The following is an 18,895-nucleotide window of genomic DNA, read 5'->3' on the forward strand; positions in this document are numbered from 1 at the left end:
ACCCAGGCTGGAGTGGCAGTGGTGTAGTCACAGCTCACTGCAGCCTCAACCTGCTGGGCTCAAGTGATCCTCCCACCTCAGCCTCCCGAGTAGCTAGGACTACAGGCGTGCACCACCATGCCCAGCTAATTTTTTCTGTATTTCTTGTAGAGACATGGTTTTACTGGCATGAGACACTGTGCTCAGCCTTAAAAGAATAAAGTAATTTATTCTTTTAATTACTTATATACTTAAATATTTTGGGCAAGAGCTCGTTATTTTATAAATACGACTTTTTTGCACTCAAATTTCACAAAGCAAATGTATAGGCATCTTTTACGCCAGTATCTTCTTTGTTGTTGTAGACCCTTTTCTGTCATTTAACAGAGCTTTCCAGGCTGCATCATTTTCACTTCTGTCTACATTGAATGAGATGCAGCACTTAACATCCCAATAAGATGCTATCACAGGAAAATTACTTCCCAAGACACAATTATCCACTACATAATATTGGGACAGTTTTCTTTTTCACTGCTGTTCTGATCTCAAAAGCTGAACAAGTATTGCTTTAAAAAACAAACACAAAATTGAATTTCTTTTAAAAACAAACAGCAAAAAACCCTTTCTTATTTATAAAAAATTGAAAACCGCTGGGCCTGGTGGCTCACGCCTGTAATCCCAGCACTTTGGGAGGCTGAAGTGGGTGGATCACTTGAGGTCAGGAGTTCGAGACTAGCCTGGCCAACAAGGTAAAACCCCATCTCTACTAAAAATACAAAAGTTAGCCAGGCATGGTGGCAGGTGCCTGTAATCCCAACTACTCGGGAGGTTGAGGCAGGAGACTCGCTTGAATGCAGAAGACGGAGGTTGCAGGGAGCCGATATCGTGCCATTACACTCCAGCCTGGGTGACAAAAGCGAGACCCCGTCTCAAAAAAAAAAAGAAAAGAAAACAAGTGCAACATTACGTTTAAAGGTATAATGGATCCTCATGTACCTTTAGCCAGCTTCAACAATTACCAGCACACTTTTTTTTTTTTTAAGAGACAGGATCTCACTCTGCCACATAGGCTGGAGTGCAGTGGCATGATCATGGCTCACTGCAGTGAATTTTTTTTTTTTTTTGAGACGGAGTCATGCTCTGTCGCCCAGGCTGGAGTGCAGTGGCCGATCTCAGCTCACTGCAAGCTCCGCCTCCCAGGTTTACACCGTTCTCCTGCCTCAGCCTCCCGTGTAGCTGGGACTACAGGCGCCCGCCACCTCGCCCAGCTAGTTTTTTATATTTTTTAGTAGAGACAGGGTTTCACCGTGTTAGCCAGAATGGTCTCAATCTCCTGACCTCGTGATCCACCCGTCTCGGCCTCCCAAAGTGCTGGGATTACAGGCTTGAGCCACCGCGCCCGGCCACTGCAGTGAATTTTAAAAAGTTTTTGTAGAGATGGAGTCTGGCTACGTTGTCCAGGCTGGTCTCAAACTCCTGTCCTCCAGTGAGGACCACCTGGACCTCCCAAAGCGCTGGGATTATAGGTATAAGCCACCATGCCTGGCAATCCTCAATTTCTCTTCCTCCTTCCTTCCTTCCTTCCTTCCTTCCTTCCTTCCTTCCTTCCTTCCTTCCTTCCTTCCTTCCTTCCATCTCTCTCTCTTTATTTTTTTTGACTGGGTCTCACTCTGTCACCCAGACTGAGTGCAGTGGTGCAATCTTGGCTCACTGAAATCTCTGCCTCCTGGGTTCAAGCGATTCTCTTGCCTCACCCTCCTGAGTAGCTGGAATTACAAGCATGTGCCACTACACTAAGCTAATTTTAGTATGTTTAGTAGAGACGGGGTTTCACCATGTTGGCCAGGCTGGTCTCAAACTCCTGACCTCCAGTGATCTGCCTGCCTCGGTCTCCCAAAGTGCTGGGATTACAGGCATGAGCCACCGCGCCCGGCCCAATTTCTTTCTTTTTTTCCCCTCTTGTTTGAATCAGGATCCAAGAAGATTCATGTAGCAATTGGTTGCTATGTCTCTTACTTCTCTTTATTTAAGTAGTTAATTTACGTTGAGGTGAGTTCTCACTGTGTTGCCCAGGCTGGTCTCAAACTCCCGTGTCAAGTGATCCTCTCACCTCGGCCTCTCAAGGTGCCGGGATTACAGGCGTGAGCTCCTATGCTCGACCTCTTAATTCTCTCTTAATCAATAGTTTCTCCCTATATATTTTTTTTCTTGTTTAGAATTTATTTATTGAAGAAAGCAGGTCGTGTGTTCTGTATGTTTCTTATCATGTGCGTTAGTTGAGTGCATCCCTGTGATTTTATTTCCTTCTGTAACAGGAGTAAACTGGTGGTTAAACTTGCTGATTCTATTTTGGTTTCCTTGGCAAGACTGTTTTATAGGTGGTGTTGTGAATTGTGCACGCTCAAACACAACTTCATCAGAAAAGTTTTCAAACATACACAAAAAGAGAAGGAAGAGTACAAGAAATCCTTGTGGTAGTTTCCTATGGCTGCTATAAGAAGTTACCACAAACTTAGTGGTTTAAAATAACACACGACTGGGCGCGGTGGCTCATGCCTGTAATCCCAGCACTTTGGAAGGCTGAGGCGGGCGAATTGCTTGAGGTCAGGAGTTTGAGATCAGCCTGGACAACGTCGTGAGACTGAGATCGCGCCACTGCACTCCAACCTGGGAGACAGAGCGAGACTCCATCTCAAAATAAATAAATAAATAAAAATCAATCAATCAATCAAATAAATATTTTGCCACATTCTCTATTTCTCCCCTCTCTCCCTTCATTCCTCTTCCTTTCTTTTTTCTTCATACTCTGTATCCATCCTTCTTTATTTCTTCTCTTTGTTTTTCTTACTTTCTCTCTTTCTCCTTCCTTTCTTCTTATTTTGCTGTAATATTTTAAAGCAAATTCCACATATATGGACATTTTGTTATATAACTGTAACACCATTATCTCCTAATACTATTATCAAGAATCCCTTAGAATTATCTATACACCAGTTTCTGTGATTTTCTCAGATATGTCTGTCCTGGATATTTTCTGTTTTCTCCTCCAGACCCACTCTGGGAATGCTGGTGCATGGCCAGAGTACACTCCACCCTTCTTCACCCACCTCTGTGCCCTGGGCTGCCCTGTATGGACCACATTAATGGTTCCTTTGTTTCTGGTTGGGCTCAGCCAACTGGTGGTGCCGATAAGACGATAAGACGTCAGAGGATGGGAGAAGAGAAAGGTTCGAGTATTTATTTCCTGGTTCCCTCCCTGCCAGTTGCAGGATCAGCTGCAACTTCTTTTTTTAATTATTATTATTTTTTTTGAGACAGAATCTCGCTCTGTTGCCCAGGCTGGAGAGCAGTGGCTTGATCTCAGCTCACTGCAACCTCTGCCTCCCACGTTCAAGCAATTCTCCTGCCTCAGCCTCCCAGGAAGCTGGGATGACAGGCGTGTGCCACCACGCCCGGCTGATTTTTATATTTTTAGTAGAAACAGGGTTTCACCATTTGGCCAGGCTGGTCTCAAACTCCTGACCTCAAGTGATCTGCCTGCCTCGGCCTCCCAAAGTGCTGGGATTACAGGCATGAGCCACCATGTGTGGCCTCTGAAATCTCTTTTAATCTGGAAGAATCTCCTCCCTGTTTCTTGTGTGCTTTTATTTCATTTTATTTTTAACTTTTTTTTTGTTTTGTTTTGTGTTATAGAGACAGGGTCTCCCTGTTTTGCCCAGGTTGGTCTCAAACTCCTGGGCTCAAGGGATCCGTCCGCCTCAGCTTCCCAAAGTGTTGGGATTACAGGCATGAGCCACTGAGCCTGGCCCTGTGTTTGTTTCTGTGTTCATACGGTTGATTTCGAGAGAGAACTGGCTTCGTTGTCCAGTAGAATGTTCTATATTCTGGAATTGGCTGATTTCTTCCTTGTGAGGTCCTTTAATTTATTCCTCTGTCCCCTGTATTTTCTGAAAACTGAGGTTAGACCTAAAGGCTTGATTAGATTCAAATTTGGACATATTTGCTTGTTTTTTTTTTTTTTTTTTTTTTTTCACCCAGGCTGGAGTATAATGGCATCGTCTCAGCTCACTGCAACCTCTGCCTCCTGGGTTCAAGCAATTCTCATGCTGCAACCTCCCAAGTTGCTGGGATTACCAGCGGTAATCAGCAGGTGTGTGCCACCATGCCTGGCGGCTGGTGTTTTTTTTGTTTGTTTGTTTGTTTGTTTTTAGTAGAGACGGGGTTTCACCATGTTGGCCAGGCTGGTCTCGAATTCCTGACCTCAACTGATCCGTCCGCCTCGGCCTCCCAAAGTGCAGGAATTACAGGCATGAGTCACTGTGCCCAACCAAATTTGGACATATTTTCAAGTGGAGCCATCATAGTTTGCTAACAGAATGGATGTGGGGTGTGAGAGAAAGCTTAGGACTCAGTTTCCTCATTTGTAAAATATTGATAGTAATACCTGCCTACCTACCCTGCTTATTGATAATCTCAAAAGAGGTGCTGATCTGCAGCTGCCATGTGTGCGCGTGGAAGGGACTATACTGGAAGGCAGGCCGAGCCAACAGTCCCGGACCTTGAGCCAGGTGTCCTGGAGACTCTGGGCAATGGAGGCTGGTTGATCCCGGAGGTCCCTCCCAGGCTTGCTGTCCCTCCTGGAGGGTGGTGGCTGGAGGAGGGCTGAGGTGAAACTGTTTTGGAACCAAGGATCTGGGCTGGGGAGCAGAGTTGAGGCCTTGCCTTTCAGGTGAGCAGTTTGCATGAAGGCTAAGTTCATGTACAGACCATGGCCTCATATTTCAGGGCACTCGAGGCTCAAAAGGCCTCTAAGGGAGATAAGAAGAAATGATCAAACTGAGTCTGTTTCTTTTCCTTCTTTTTTTTTTTTTTAAATATAAAGATGGGGTCTCATTATATTGCCCAGGCTGGTCTCGAATTCCTGGGCTCAGGCAATCCTCCTGCCTTGGTCTCCCAAAGTGCTTGGCCTGAGCCTGTTTCCATGTGCCTGGCAGGAGGCCTGGGCTGCATTTTGGGGATTGGGAGAGTGTGTGTGGTGGGGGAGCATGGAGCAGTATGGACGCATGAACTTGAGGAAGGAGGTGAGCCTGGCAGGTGTGAGTGAGGGGAGACTGGGCGTGAGTGTGCAGGTATCTGGAGGGACACAGCGAGAGTGGGCACTGCATGAGAGTAGGCACTGAGTGTATATGAGTGTGCAAGTGTTATGTGGTCTGAGTGTGTCTGCCTGTGTGTGATGTGGGGCTGGAGATGGAGGAGGGGGCAGATGCTTGGCTCTAGTTCTATATGACTGAGGCAAATGTTACAAGTGGTTTGTCCTGGCCAGGCGCGGTGGCTCATGCCTGTAATCCCAGCACCTTGGGAGGCCGAGGCGGGTGGATCACTTGAAGTCAGGAGTTCAAAACCAGCATGGCTAACATGGTGAAACCCCATCTCTACTAAAAAGACAAAAATTAGCCGGGCATGGCAGTACATGCCTGTAATCCTAGCTACTTCAGAGGCTGAGGCAGAAGAATCGCTTGAAACTGGGAGGCAGAGGTTGCAGTGAGCTGAGATTGAGTCACTGCACTCCAGTTTGGGGGACAGAGTGAGACTCTGTCTCAAAAAACAAAACAAAACAGTATTTTGTCCTTTGAGAGCCATTTTTGGCTTTGATAAGGGACATTAGGAGGAGGAGCCTGGCCCAGATACCCAGAGTGGAGCTGAGGCTGGATGCTGATGCAGGCCCCCGACTCTGCTTACACCTGCCTTGCTGTGGGACCCTGGTCCTGTCGGGACCTCAGTTTCCCTCTCTGTGTAGGAGGTTGTTGGGTCGGCTGATGTATCTGAGGGACTTGCTTCTTTAGACAGGGTCCATCCCAGTGCCTGGTGCCTGGGGGTGCTCAGATGGTGCTTGTTGGTTGGTTGAAGGAATGAGTGGGTAAATGGACTGGAAACCGAGGCAGAGACTCTGGCTCACCTCTCACTTATGCACATGGGATGCCCCCACCGGCTCACTTTCACACATACCCCCACACCCACACTCACACATTCATGTGTGTTCACTCTCGATTGCCCACCCCTCTTCACACACACGCTCCCACGAACTCACACGCTGCCCAACCCAGGCTCAAGGTCTCAGGGAGCTTCCACGTCCACCCCCACAGCTCTGTTCCCATGGGATTTCTGGGCTCAATGCTTCTTGGTCTCCAGGGATGCCCTGCCCAGTCATGCCGCTGACCACAGTGACTCTTCTGAGCTTCATATCCCTCCACTTCTCCCTCCACTTCATATCCCAGCGGGCATTCTCTTTCCTCCACTCCCTTTCTTTTATTTTCTCTCTCACTCCCATCCAGAGACACACAGACCCAAATGCGCACTGGCACATGCTCGCCGCCTGTGTCTCCTCATCTCGTCTTTTGTCTTGGATCTTCCCTTGTCTTTGTGCCTGAGTCTCCTTGTTCCTCTCATCTCTCCCGGCGTTTACATCTGTCTTTTTCCCTGAGCCTCGCTCCCTCCATCCATTCCTCCGCCCTCTCATTATTTTTCCCTGACTCCCTCCCGCCTCCTCCCTCTCTCCTTTGATTTTCCTGGTCCCTCATCTCTCCTCTCTCCTCTTCCTCACTCTCATGCTCCCTTTCTCGCTCTCTTGAGTGCATGCACTTGCTTTCTCTCTCTTGCTTTTCCTCTTTCTCACCTCAGCTCCCTGGCCTTGGGCGCTGCCTACAGTCGGCGTCCCTCGCTCTTTATGAGAAGACTCTGTGCAGTGCCCAGGTCCTGGCGGCCCAGCTTGGAAGTTCCTGTGGCACCCCTTGAGAGGCCCTAGGGCCATAGCATTTCCTCCCAGGGGTGACTTGGTAGTGATACGCTGTTTCCTCACTTCTGCAATTGCCAGACAGCACAGAGGCTGAAGCTGGGGCCAGGACCCAGACAGAGACACACAGTTCCCGCAGCTGAAGCCGCTGCCCCTGCTACAGGTAAGGGGGACTCCTGGCCCCTGCTGGGCAAGGGGGAAGCATAGAAAAATATCCTTAGGAGGCAAACCAAGGTCATGCCCCCAGGCTGCGCCTACACAGATGGGCGCTTCTATTTTTTCTTTTCTTTTCTTTTCTTTTCTTTTCTTTTCTTTTCACAGGGTCTCTCACTCTGTTGCCCAGGCAAAAGTGCAGTGGCGTGATCACGGCTCGCTGCAGCCTGGACCTGCCAGGCTCAGGTGATCCTCCCACTTCAGCCTCCCAAGTATCTGGGACTACAGGCGTGCTCTACCATGCCTGGCTAATTTTTGTATTTTTTGTGGAGACAAGGTCTTACCTTGTTGTCCAGACTGGTCTCCAACTCCTGGGCTCAAGCAATCAGCCTGCCTTGGCCTCCCAAAGTGCTGGGATTGCAGGCATGAGTCACTGTGCTCGGCTGCTTCTGTTTTTAAGGGATTGTTCTGGCACCTTTCTCAGGCCCAGAGTCTCATGTTTAGAAATAACTTCTAGTGCCTAAACATTCCTGGAGAATCCAACACCCAAGTTTGGCTTTTCCGAGGCTGGGACAGTGCTGACCCAGAGACCCCACTGGGAGGTGGCGATGGTGGTGATGGGGGCAGCTTGGATCTCAGGGAGCCAATGACATCTACTTGACTAGCTGTGTGGTCTTGGCCAAGTTACGCTCCATTTCTGTGCAGTTTTCTAAATTGTCAAATAAGGATAATGCCATCTCCCCCACAGAACTGTCGGGACATACAAAGGATCTACTACAGGGCGCGGCACTTAGGAACTCACTAAATGCTAGGTTTGCGGGGTGGGGAAGGGGGTGCTGAAAATAACCAGGTTCTTATACACAGGGCCAAGCCCACAAACAATGGCCCCTATCAGGTCCCAGGTGCTAGGGACAGGGCCCAGGCTGGCACCTGCCGTCCTCCGCTGGCAGGAGGTCCCGACGTGGGGCTGTGTACTCGCTTACTTGTGAAATATGACAGAACCGGCAGGCTCTCTCCCCACACCTCCGGCTGCTCTCCTTTAGCTCTGACTGAATACCCAGCTGTGTTCAGGTGTTTGGGGCGGTGTGTGTATGTGTGTTGGGGGAGGCGATAGGGGTGGGAGGTGTGTTGGGGAATGCTAGGGAAGCAAAAGAAACACCACTATCTTTAGGTCCTGACAAACCAGCCAGAGAAAGAGGTCAGCCCCTTAGATGACTGGGTCCTGGGCCAGAAGTGGGCATCCGGGGTTTCGATCTCAGCTCCTGCTGACAAGCCGGGACATTGAGTTGTTCAGAAGTGGCACTTTTCTCCTTTGCAGATTGCAGGTTAAAATACTGACCTCTGTGGGCCGGGCGTGGTGGCTCACGCCTGTAATCCCAGCACTTTAGGAGGCTGAGGCTGGCAGATCACGAGGTCAAGAGATGGAGACCATCCTGGCCAACATAGTGAAACCCCATCTCTACTAAAAATACAAAAATTAGCTGGGCGTGGTGGCAGGTGCCTATAATCCCAGCTACTCGGGAGGCTGAGGCAGGAGAATTGCTTGAACCTGGGAGGCCGAGGTTGCATTGAGCTGAGATGGCGCCACTGCACTCCAGCCTGGGTGACAGAGCGAGACTCCATCTCAAAAAACAAAACAAAACAAAACAAAATACTGACCTGTGAGTTTGAGGGGAGGATGAAGTAAGAGGTGGGGTGGGGAAGTGCTTTGTCAATTGGAAAATGCATTCCCTCTAATGCTGACTCTGTGATGCCTGCTGTAAGCGCCTTACGGATGAGGAACCTGTTTTGTTCACTGTTGTATCCTTTATCCTTAGCACAGGGTTTGCAACATAGCATATGCTTAGAATATGCACAGGACAGATGAATGACGAAGTGGTTTTTGCAGTTGGGAGTGAATGGACGGTGAACCAGAGGTCCAGTATCTGGTCTCAGCTCTGCCCCTGACACTGCGTTCACCTTGGGAAAATTCCTTCTCATCTCTGGGCCTCAGTTTCCCCATCTTGTCATTGAAGGAGTAAGGAATTCACAGTTTATGTTATCAGTGACAAAATGCGCCTACAGGACTGAGTTTTCTCTGATTGGTGATGGGAAGGGGGTATGAGGAGAGGTTGGGATCTTGTTGTCCTTTTACAGGGAGCCCCTTCCCACCCCAGGCCTATAAAGGAGGCCTTGTTGAAGAGGACGGCATTCTCTTTCTTGGTGGCATCCCCCACTTTCCTGTTCTGATCCCCTAGGTGGGTAGAGGCTTGGGCCTCCGAGGGCAACAGTGGAGCAGGAGCCTGGTAGCACCCCTTGACGGGCCTAGAGGTGTGTGTCTGGGGCAGGAGTGGAGCCAGCTCCCGAAGGGCAAATGCTGGGACCCTGCTGCAGCCCCCTCTCTGACTAGCCCCTCTTGGGTTCCTTGCCAGCATGATGAGAGCGGGGAGAAGCCTCTGGTGTGTCTTTGTGTGTGCATGTGTGTCTGTGGTTATGTGGGGTGTCTGGCTATGTCTGCGTGTATCTGGAATGATGGGCCGGGAGCATAGCCAGGCTGCATGTGGCCTGTTCCAGCCAGACATCTCCCCTCCCAGGAGCAGATGGCCCACAAAGCCAGCTGAGACGCTGATAGGCCTCTGTGTGTCTTCAGCCGAGGGGAATCACAGCCAGATTCTGTGTGTGTATTTGTTTTTGTGTTTGTGTGTGAGAGAAAGAGACAGAATATGCAGGGGAGGATCACCACTCAGCCGCCCCTCCCCACTCCCTTGGTTCTGCAGGAGGGGGATCATCAGGGCCTGGGTTTGGCGTTGAGCCCGACTGGTTAATGGGAGAAGCACGTCAAAATCAAATTTGTGCATACCCTGCGCCACCCACCCCGCCCCGCTTTTTTTTTTCTTTTGAGACAAGGTCTTGCTCTGTCATGAAGGCTGGAGTGCAGTAGCATGATCACAGCTCACTGCAGCCTCGATCTCCTGGGCTCAAGCAATCCTCCCACCTCAGTCTCTCAAGTAGCTGGTACCATAGGTGCACACCATCTTGCCTGGCTAAGTTTTGTGGTTTTTTTTTTTTTTTTTGTAGAGGTAGGGTTTGACATGATGCCCAGGCTGGTCTTGAACTCCTATGCTCAAGCAATCTGCCTGCCTTGGCCTCCCAAAGTGCTGGGACTACAGGTGTGAGCTACCATGCCTGGCCCATGCCCTCCCCACCCCACTTTTTGTTTTTTAAGAGACACAGTCTTGCTCTGTCACCCAGGCTGAAGAGCAGTGGCATGATCATGACTCACTGCAGCCTTGAACTTCTGGTCTCAAGCCATCCTCCTGCTTTAGCTGCCCAAGTAGCCAGGACTACAGGCACATGCCACCATGCCTGGCTAAATTAAAAAACAATTTTTTTTTTTTTTTTTTTTTTTTTTTTGTGGAAACAGGATCTTGCTATGTTTCCCAGGCTGGTCTTGAACTTCTGGCCTCAAGCCATCTCCTACCTTGGCTTCCCAAAGTGCTGGGATTACAGGCGTGAGCCACGGCACCCAGCCTACATTACCTTTTACAGTTCATAAAGTCCATTTCAATGTATCAAGTGCTTTACTGTTTACCAAAAACTGTCACTACCAATAATCTCACTTCCTTTTTTTTTTACAACAATGCTTTGAGATAAGCAAGGCACAGACACCGCATTTTGCAGATAAAAACCCAAGGCTCAGAGCTGGAATGAGGTTCACTCAAGTTATGTGGGTGAGTGGCACAGCTGAGGCCAGAGCCCACATCCCCTGGTTTCGGTTCCTATGCTTTCTCTCTGGCTAACCTCGATTGCTTCTAGAGACAATGTGTAGCTGGCTTGGTGCATGGCCAATTCGGTTGCTTCTTTATTCACTTATTCAACAAACATTTTCTGAGGACAGCAGAGAAGGGAGTTCACAGTTACTGAGTAAATTGCTTCACTCTGCTCTCACAATCACCCTTTGAGGAAGGTTTTATTACCATCATTTTGCAGATGAAGAAAGGGAGGCTGGGAGAGCCAAGGATCACATAGCAAGGAAAAGCAGACCCAGGTGCAGACTCAGGTCTGTGTGACTCCAGGGCCTGTGCCCAGCCCTGCTTTTTTCCCTAGACGGGGTCCTGGACTGGGCACGAGGACACCAGCAGGACTCAGGAACTCCTAGGCTGAGAAGAAGTCAGCGTGATTCCTGGTATAACAGAGGCATGGCCAGGTGCGGTGGCTCATGCCTGTAATCCAGCACTTTGGGATGTCGAGGTGGGCGGATCACCTGAGGTCAGAAGTTCGAGACCAGCTTGGCCAACATGGTGAAACCCTATCTCTACTAAAAATATAAAAATTAGCCAGGCATGGTGGCGTGCGCTTGTAATCCCAGCCACTTGGAAGGCTGAGACACGAGGATCGCTTGAATCTGGGAGGTGGAGGTTGCAGTAAGCTGAGATTGTGTCATTGCACTCCAACCTGGGTGACAGAGTGAGACTCGGTCTCAAAAACAACCCACCCACACACAAACAAAAACCAGAGGCATAACAGAGGCATGATGTGCCCAGTGCTGGGGCAGCCCAGAGGAGGTGGTTCCTCCCTCCCTCTTCCTGGCCCTGGCCCTGTCCTAGAAGCAAAATTGGGTAGGGTAACTCCGACAGATACCATCTGGGTATCTGGGAGCCAGGAGGAGAGACCCAGGCCAGACTTGGGGTTTCCTAGGCCAGCTGAGCAGAGGCTGAGTCTCATCAATGTTATATACATATCTGGGGCCAGGGTGAGGTCCCCAGTGAGAAGGAACACTGGGTAACTCTGACTGGCACCCAGATCATCATCATCCCTGGTGCCCTAGACCCTGTCCTTAACCTCTCCCAGACAGGGTGCTCCATTCATCAGCCAATAAATGTGCATGGTCCCTTGCACTGGGAATTGTGGGAGCCTGGCACAGAATTCCCCAGAGGTCAGGATTTCTGCTCCCTTAATTCATCCCTCAAATCCTTCTGCATCTTGGAGAAATGGTATTGAAACCACTCTGTGAGAGGTCTCATTAGAGGGTGTGGCCAGCACGGCCAGGCCAGGGCACAAATGTCAAGCAACAGAGCATGTCAGAAAAGGAAGTAACTCATGTATTGAGCACCTTCTATATGCCTAGTACTGTAGAGGTTGTCTGTCTTCAACATCAGGGCTACGCTGTGAGGTCTTTTTTTTTTTTTTTTTTTTTTGAGATGGAGTCTCGGTCTGTCACCCAGGCTAGAGTGCAGTGGCGCAATCTCAGCTCACTGAAACTTCCCCCTCCCGGGTTCAAGTGGTTCTCCTGCCTCAGCCTCCCACATAGCTGGGATAACAGATGTGTGCCACCACGCCCAGCCAATTTTTGTATTTTTAGTAGATATGGGGTTTCGTCATGTTGGCCAGGCTGGTCTCAAACTCCTGACCTCAGATGATCTACCTGCCTTGGCCTCCCAGAGTGCTGGGATTACAGGTGTGAGCCACCCCATCCAGCCTAATTTTTATTTTTAAGAGATAGGGTCTTGCTGTGTTGCCCAGGCTGGAGTGCAGTGGTATGATCATAGCTCACTGTAATGGACCCAAGTGATCTGCAGCCTCAGCCTCCATAGTAGCTAGGACTGCAGGCATGTGCCACCACGCCCGGCTAATTTTTTTTTTTTTTTTAATTTTGTAGAGACAAAATTTGGTTATGTTGCTCGGACTGGTCTTAAACTCCGGGCCTCAAGCAATCCTCTTACCTCAGCCTCTCAAAGTGCTGGCATTATAGGTGTGAGCCACCTTTCCAGCCTCAATGTTGATGTTATTCCTGTTTTATAGATGAGGAAACCGGGACTGGTCCCAGGGAATCTAAGAGCTGGGATTGGCTAGAGCTGGGCCATGAGGGTTTGGAAACGAAAAGTAAGGGACACTGTGACTGTGTGTGTACGGAGGCTCACCTGTCTATTTAGTCAGTATTTCTCATGTGTGTGCTATGTAGGAGGCCCTGTGATGGGTATTGGTGATATGTCAGAAGCCTTGGCCCTGGGGAGTTCACAGTCCAAAAGGAGAGAGAAATCAACAGCTATGATAATGCAATGTGATGTATTGTTATGGGAACTTGAGGTGGAACTTCCAACTCTGTCTGGGGTAGGGAAGTAAGAGGAATGATAGCCAACATTCAATGAGCTCTCACTATAGACCAGACCAGGCACCTTCTTTTTTTTTTTCTGAGATGGAGTCTTGCTCTGTCGTCCAGCTGGAGTGCAATGGTGTCATCTTGGCTCACTGCAATCTCTGCCTCCTGGGTTCAAGCGATTCCCCTGCCTCGGCCTCCCAAGTAGCTGGGATTACAGGCATGCGCCACCACGCCTGGCTAATTTTTGTATTTTTAGTAGGGATAGGGTTTCACCATGTTGGCTAGGTTGGTCTCGAACTCCTGACCTCAAGTGATCTGCCCGCCTTGGCCTCCCAAAGTGCTGGGATTACAGGCATGAGCCACTGCGCCTGGCCCTGATAAGGACTTTATATACATTCTTTCTTTCTTTCTTTTTTTTTTTTTTTTTTGAGACAGAGTCTCGCTCTGTGGCCCAGGCTGGAGTGCAGTGGCACAATCTCGGCTCACTGTAAGCTCCGCCTCCTGGGTTCACGGCATTCTCCTGCCTCAGCCTCCCGAGTAGCTGGGGCTACAGGCGCCCACCACCATGCCTGGCTAATTTTTTGTATTTTTAGTAGAGATGGGGTTTCGCCATGTTAGCCAGGATGGTCTCGATCTCCTGACCTCGTGATCCGCCTGCCTCGGCCTCCCAAAGTGCTGGGATTACAGGCGTAAGCCACTGCGCCCGGCCATACACGTTATTTCATTGACTCTTCACACCACTCTGGAGAGGTATGTGCCTGGGTATTATCAGCTCCATTTTCAGGGAGGGACCTGAGACCCAGAGGGAGAACAGGCTTGGCTGTGGTCCTGTGGTAGGAAGTGAGAGAGGCAGGATTTGAACCCAGGTTTGTCTGACTCCACAGTCTGTGCTCTTAACCACTGTTCTCTAAATACTATACATCCTTTATTTTGCTTGATGCTTACAAAAGCCCTATGAAAGAGACGTGTTACTATTTGTATTTTACAAATGAGGCCCAAAGGAGGCAAGCAGTTTTACCAAATTTAAGTCATAAACTGAGTCATATGACTCTAACTTAAAAATACACAACGTACTTTCAAATTTGCCATCTCTTAGGCCCATTAATTTTTTTTTTTTTCTTTTTTACGGTGGTGAAAACCATAACATAAATTTACTCTCTTAGCGTGCATTTTTAAAAATTTAAAAATTTATTTTATAGAGATTGGGGTGTTGCTATGTTGTCCAGGCTGGTCTCAAACTCCTGGGCTCAAGTGATCCACTCATTCTGGCCTCCCAAAGTGCTGGAATTACAGAGATGAGCCACGTGCCTGGTCCCTCTTAACATTTTTAAAGTGTATAGTTCAGTCATGCTAACTATGTTCACATTGTTGTATAACAGATCTCTAGAACGTTTTATTTTCTTTTTAAATCCTGTGAGTGCCAATAGAATGTTTTCATCTTGGCTGGGCGCAGTGGCTCACGGTGGTAATCCCAGCACTTTGGGAGGTCAAGGCAGGTGGATCACTTGAGGTCAGGGGTTCGAGACTAGCCTGGCCAACATGGTGAAACCCTGCCTCTACTAAAAATACAAAAATTAGCTGGGCGTGGTGGTGCATACCTGTAATCCCAGTTACTCAGGAGCCTGAGGCAGGAAAATCGCTTGAACCCGGGAGGCGGAGGTTGCTGTGAGCCAATATTATGCCATAGCACTCCAGCCTCGGTGACAGAGTGAGACTTCATCTCAAAAAAAAAAAAAAAAAGTTTTCATCTTGCATGACTGAAACTCTACATCTGTTGAACATCTCTCTATTTTCCCCTCCCCCAGCCCCTGGTGGCAACCACCATTCTGCTTTTGGTTCTATGCGTTTGATTACTTTAAATGTCTCATATAAGTGGAATCATATAGTATTTGTCTTCTTGTGGCTGGCTTATTTCACTTAGCAGAAATGTCTTCAAGATTCATCCATGTTGTAACACGTGTCAAAATTTTCTTCCTTTGTAAGGCTGAATAATATTCCATTGTATGTATATACCACATTTTGCTCATCCATTCATCTGTCCATGGACATGTTAGGTATTTCCATGCTTGACGATTGTGAATAATGTTGCTATGAATACGAATGTGCAAATGTCTTTTCAAGATCCTGTTTTCAGCTGGCACGGTGGTTCATGCCTGTAATCCCAGCACTTTGGGAGGCCAAGGCGGGAGGATCAGTTGAGGTCAGGAGTTAGAGACCAGCCTGGCAAACATGGCCAAACCTCATCTCTACTAAACATACAAAAATTAACCAGGCAAGGTGGCGGGTGCCCGTAGTCCCAGCTACTAGGGAGGCTGAGAACCACTTGAACCTGGGAAGCAGAGGTTGCAGTGAACCAAAATCGTGCCACTGCACTCCAGCCTGGGCAACAGCGTGAGGCTCCATTTCAAAAAAAACAACAAAAAAAACAAAAAAAAACCCTGTTTTCAGTTCTTTTGAATATATAGTGTACCCAGAGTGGAACTGCTGGGTCGTATAATCATTCTAATTTTAGTTTTTTGAGGAGCTTCTATATTCTTTTCCATAGTGGCTGCACCATTTTAGAATCCCATCAACACTGTGCAAAGGTTCCCATTTCTCACATCCTCGCTCACATATTTCTGTTTTATTGACAATGGCCATCCCAGTGGGTATGAAGTGATATTGCATTATGGTTTCAATTTGCATTTCTCTGATGATCAGTGATATGGAACCACCTTTTCACGTGTTTGTGGTCACTGGTGTATCTTCTTTGGAGAAACGTCTATTCAAGTTCTTTGCCCATTTTTAAACTGAATTTTGTTGTTGTTGTTGTTACTGAGTTGTAGGAGTTCTGCTTATTAACCCCTTATCTGACATCTGGTTCCATCCCAAAGGTTGCCTTTTCTCCCATCCACAGGTTGCCTTTCCACTCTGCTGATTGTTTTCCTTTGCTTCATGGAGATTATTTAAAGTTTGCCAAAAATTTGTTTATTTCTGCTTTTGTTGCCCGTGCTTTTGGTGTCATAGCCAAGAAATTATGACCCATTCCAATGTTATGAGGCTTTCTTTGTTTTTAATTTAAATAATTAATTAATGATTTTTGTTTGTTTGTTTTTTTAGAGACAGAGTCTCCCTCTGTTGCCTAGGCTGGAGTACAGTGGCACGATCATAGCTCACTTCAGCCTTGAGCTCCTGGGCTCAAGGTATCCTCCTGCCTCAGCTTCTGAGTAGCTGGGACTACAGGTGCATGTCATCATGCTCAGCTGATTTTTAAAATTTTGTGTAGAAACAAGATCTTGCTATGTTGCCCAGGCTGGTCCCGAACTCCTGGCTTCAAGCAATCCTCCTACCTAGGCCTCCCAAAGTTCTGGGATTACAGGCATGAACCACGATACCTGTCCTGTTGTGAACCTTTTTTTTTTTTTTTTTTTTGAGATGGAATCTTACTCTGTTTCCCAGGCTGGAGTGCAATGGCACGAGCTTGGGCTCACTGCAACCTCTGCTCTGCCTCCCGGGTTCAAGTGATTCTCATGCCTCAACTTCCTGAGTAGCTGAGATTACAGGCACCTGCCATCATGCCTGGCTAATTTTGGTATTTTTGTAGAGACGGGATTTCACCATGTTGGTCAGGCTGGTCTTGAACTCCTGACTTCAGGTGATCTGCCCACCTTAGCCTCCCAAAGTGCTGGGATTACAGGTGTAAGCCACTGCGCACAGCTGTGTAGCTTTTATCCTATGTTGTCTTTGAGGAGTTTTATAGTTTTAGGTCTTATGTTTAGGTCTTTAATCCATTTTGAGTTAATTTTTATATAATACATGGTGTAACATAAGAGCCCATCTTCATTCTTCTGCATGTGGATATCCATCTTTCCCAGCACCTTTAGTTGAAGGGACTATCCTTTCCCCATTGTGTAGTCGTGGTCCTCTTGTCAAAGATTATTTGACTATGTGAGGGTTTATTTTGGGTCTCTCTGTTCTGTCCCATTGATCTACGTGTCTGTCTTTATGCCAGTCCAAACCATTTTGATTACTGTAGCTTTGTAATATGTTTTGAAATCAGGAGTTGTCTTTCAGTTTTGTTCTTCTTTCTCAAGATTGTTTGGACTACTTGGTGTCCTTTGAGGTTTCATATGAATTTTACAATTTTAAAAAAATTTCTGTAAAAATTACATTGGGAGTTTGATAGAATGGCATTGAATCTGTAGATCACATTGGGTGGTATGGACATTTTAATAATATTAAGTCTTCCAATCCATGAACTTGGTATGTCTTTCCACTTATTTGTGTCATCTTCAATTTCTTTCAACAATTTTTTTTTTTTTTTTTTGAGATGGAGTCTTGCTCTGTCGCCCAGGTTGGAGTACAGTGGCGCAATCTCATCTCACTGCAAGCTTCGCTTCCCAGGTTCATGCCATTCTCCTGCCTCAGCCTCCTGAGTAGCTGGGACTACAGGCGCCTGCCACCACGCCTGCCTAATTTTTTTATATTTTTAGTAGAGACAGGGTTTCACCATGTTAGCCAGGATGGTCTCAATCTCCTGACCTTGTGATCTGCCCATCTTGGCCTCCCAAAGTGCTGGGATTACAGGCGTGAGCCACCGTGCCCAACCTTCAGCAATGTTTTGTAGTTTTCAATGTACAAGTCTTTTGCCTCCCTGGTTAAGTTTCTTTCTTTTTTTTTTTTTTTTTGAGACAGAGTCTTGCTGTATCGCCCAGGCTGGAGTGCAGTGGCATGATCTTGGCTCACTCACCGCCTCCCGGTTCAAGTGATTCTCCCAGCTCAGCCTTCTGAGTAGCTGGGACTACAGGCACACGCCACCATGGCCAGCTAATTTTTGTATTTTTAGTAGAGATGGGGTTTCACCATGTTGGCCTGGCTGGTCTCAAACTCCTGAGCTCAAGTGATCTGCCTGCCTTGGCCTCCCAGAGTGCTGGGATTATAGGCATGAGCCATTGTGCTCAGCTGGTTAAGTTTATTTCTAAGTATTTTATTTTTTTGAATACTGTTGTAAATGAGATTGTTTTCTTAATATCCTTTTCTCTTAGTCCCATATAAAAATCTTCATTTTACAAATGAGGAAACAGAGAGGCAGAGTCACAGGATGAGTTTAGTGGTTGAACCAGGATCTGACCCAGCTCTCGCCCTACCAGGTGGGAGTCAGATGGATACAGAGCAGGTCATGCCATCCCTTTGTCCCATTCTTTTCCCAGCTTTGAGGAGCAAAGGTAAAAGCAGGGACTCAGGTCAAAGGCATCTCTTCCTGGGACCTCACAGCATCTGGAGCTCCCATTCTCAGGTTGTAGGACAGGCCTGTGAGTGGACAGGTTGGCTGAGGAACAGTTTGCTTCCAGCAGGGGCCACAGCTTGTTCTAGGAGAGTCACGATGGACCTTGGAGTTCAGAACCCCAAGTCTGCCACTTCCCCGCTGGGTGACTGTGGACAAATCTGTTTTCTTCTCTAGTCTCACTTTTTACCCCTGGAAAATTGGGTATCTTGTAAAACCAGCCTCAAGAAGATGATCTGAGGAGGAAATATGATCATAGGCAAGATGTATGTACACCAGTAAATGGTGCCTAGTGCCTTGAAATTAGGGGGGCTCCAGCCTCATGCTCGCCATAGAGCAAGGAGTACTTGGATCCAAGAGAGTGTGCCCACTTGGAATGTGGTGTTCCCCTGCCTTGACCACTTCTAGTCCTTGCCCTGTTGGTGAATGCGCCCTCAGGCCTGCCGGGCTACAAGGAACTGCTGGTGCAGGAGCTATGGATGAACTTGGATGTACCTTATTTATAGCTTATAAATATTTAGAATTTTGTACTTTTGACCTCAACTGGCCCCACAAATGTTAGGGACTAGCATGACTGGTGAACCCAACTTCCCAACCCACAATCTGGCCTGGGGAATCAACCAGCACATAC

The 18,895-nt window shown here is 47.9% G+C and overlaps 1 protein-coding gene across 1 annotated transcript in view; it reads left to right on the plus strand.

Moving 5' to 3' along the window:
- Positions 1-6,727: 6,727 nt before the first annotated feature.
- The window catches only part of LOC105494558 (platelet activating factor receptor), a 33,364-nt gene continuing 21,196 nt past the window's right edge, over positions 6,728-18,895 (plus strand). Inside the window, exon 1 of the mRNA XM_011763080.2 lies at positions 6,728-6,932. The gene's annotated coding sequence lies outside the window, so the exon portion shown is untranslated. The remainder of the gene's footprint in view (positions 6,933-18,895) is intronic.

Source organism: Macaca nemestrina, chromosome 1 (assembly GCF_043159975.1).
Source record: "Macaca nemestrina isolate mMacNem1 chromosome 1, mMacNem.hap1, whole genome shotgun sequence".
Classification (NCBI taxonomy): domain Eukaryota; kingdom Metazoa; phylum Chordata; class Mammalia; order Primates; family Cercopithecidae; genus Macaca; species Macaca nemestrina.